The sequence below is a fragment of the Penaeus japonicus genome, unplaced genomic scaffold (assembly GCF_977035675.1).
Source record: "Penaeus japonicus unplaced genomic scaffold, GWHDUDI00000001_assembly GWHDUDI00000028, whole genome shotgun sequence".
NCBI lineage: Eukaryota > Metazoa > Arthropoda > Malacostraca > Decapoda > Penaeidae > Penaeus > Penaeus japonicus.
The window spans coordinates 21,606,458-21,608,957 of NW_028234430.1; the positions used below are offsets into that span (position 1 = coordinate 21,606,458).

General features: G+C 36.9%; 1 protein-coding gene across 1 annotated transcript in view; it reads left to right on the forward strand.

Moving 5' to 3' along the window:
• The first annotated feature begins 542 nt into the window (after positions 1-542).
• The window catches only part of LOC122255034 (uncharacterized), a 4,914-nt gene continuing 2,956 nt past the window's right edge, over positions 543-2,500 (forward strand). Inside the window, exon 1 of the mRNA XM_043018974.2 lies at positions 543-688. The gene's annotated coding sequence lies outside the window, so the exon portion shown is untranslated. The remainder of the gene's footprint in view (positions 689-2,500) is intronic.

Consider the following 2,500-nt stretch of genomic DNA (forward strand, 5'->3'; position numbering starts at 1 on the left):
CAAAAGTAACAACAGGTGGATGGAAAAGCGCCGCTGAAAAGGCACATGCAGCTTACCAAATGGTTATAGTTAAAAGCATGACAGACGGAAAAAATCAATGCATCTGAAGCTAAACGGGCCATATTTTCTGCCCTCTTCTCAACGTAAGTAATCAAGAAAAAAACAAAAACAAAACGGCCTACTAAAATCTTTACGTCATGGCGGCTGTGAACGAGGTTTTCCGTGGTAGACGGGTTTGAAAGTGCTCATGATTGCATGAAAGAAAGAAAGGGGGAAAAAAAGTTACCCTGAACTGAAATGCTAAGTTGAGAAAGTAGTGGATTCCTTCATAGAGCAGAACTAAGCACATTCTTATATTATACATTATAACTTTAACTGATTTACAGATTAATTTAACTGTATTATATCTACCGATAGAGTTCATATGATACATATGTACAAATAAGAACAGGCCTGTATATCACCGACAGAGAAGCAAATAGAAAATAAGTATTTACAATTGACCGATGCACGACCCTGAAAGAAAATAAACCCGAGTCGAGAACTGGCGAGTTCGCGCGCGCCGTTGCCCGTTCATCCGACAGATGGCGGGGCAATCGCGTCACATTTTATGTAACTCTTTTTAAATGTTACTCTCCAGTCCAGTCTCCCTCAGCTGTGGCTCTGTTCTCAAGCGCGGTGGAGTGTGGTACGTTTAAGCTCTATTTCCCATTACTGTTTTATTCCTATATACAGGTTTATTGTCCATTATCTGTCGTAATTAGTTTCTTTCGGATTTGCATTTACCATTCTCTTTATATTCCAGTGACATTATCTTTTCCCTATTATATTATTCCGATATCCTCATATTCCACAGGCATTGCCTTGTATTAGAACTGCTTGTCCTTATGTTCTGTTGAATCACTGACACTGTGTTCTCTTATTTTTACCGTTTACCCTTTTGTGAAATAGGGAATCCTGAGTGACGAGACTGTTGAGTTAACCAGATTAATTAAAAAAAGAGTGAATACTTTCCATTCGTCTGTGTTACAACTGGCTGAGATTTACACAGCCTGTCGCGTCGTAATTTAGATTTTGGTGTGGTTATTATTCTTTGTTTCCTTTTTTACCATAAGGGGTTGAAGGCACAATGGCAAAGGTTTTGAAGACACCCGCCATGGGTATTCCTGTGATCATATTATTCAGTCCAAATCCTCTTGAAATTTGCTGTGAACTGGTGGAGAGCATGCAGTCTGAAGTCCACCTTATTACTGGTGATGCATTGCAAGCACTGGCAGGGGCCTCAACACTGTGCATCCCAATTAAAGACAGTCAACCTCTACCTTGTATATTCTTGTATATTATATTTAGAAAGAACTTTGGATATTTTTTTATTCCGTTAGAAATCACTGAAGAGGTCGACAAGCTTTACCTTGCCAGAATATATGTGGCACTGATAGATGCAAAGCCAGTGGCAGTTGCCGCTGGAAATGTATTTGAAAACAAAAGTACCCCATTTTATGTTTAGGTAATTAGTTGTGAAAGTGCTGCATAAAAGATAGGAGAAAACTAATCTAGTAGTCATAAACATAAAACAATGCTTTCTGGTGTGAAAGGAACCCCATGATTGCTTATTAGATTTGACAAGATAAAGTTAATAGACCTCCCTGGTGACTTATCATCAAGTGAGGAACCAATCCAAGCTGTACATAGTTCACATTAGTTCCTGTTTGATGGAGAATTGAGGCATTGGCATTGCTTGACATGGCGCTGCTATAGATGTCCACTAATTAAAAAAAAAATTAAAAGTTGCAAATGATCTGAGAATTACTGGCCTCTGTATTCTCTAGATGAGATGTCTTGTATCAATAAATTAATAATTTGTAGATGAAAGCTTTTCAAATCAAACTTCACAAATCTCATTTAATAGAACCTTGAAGCAATAAAAGAGGTTTCTCTGAGCTTCTGTTATCTGCCTCAGAGATTTAGTGAACCTTGATAAGGCCCAGTGAGAAGTAAGGTTCTTGTATTCTGACTGACCTTTAGAGGTGGCTGTAGAAAGTTAACATTCTATAGAAATTATGTTTATAATTCCAGATTTTGTGGTACTGATGCCAACTCAATTTTATTAACTAATTGACAAAAAAAATATATGGAAAAGGATGTTATATGTGACTCACATCAATTAAATAATTTCATCTATCTAACTGGTAGATAGATAGTGAGAGACAGGATATAAGGGAAGAAGAAAAATGAAAGAAAGAGGGCTTGAGGAAGAGAGAATATGAGAGAAATGCATATACTCATAGATATGAAGAGGCAGAATATTTATGAAGCAATGAAGCATGCATACTTGTAATTTTCAGTCTTAGTAGATTTTATAGTAAATGTTTTGCAGATTAAGTATACTATATATAAGCTTTTGTACCCTAACCAATCACTGCACCCATCTATAGCCCAAGACTTTGTAAAGTGCCAGCTAGTATGTGGAATGATGTTCAATAAATCTTTAAGTGAGCAC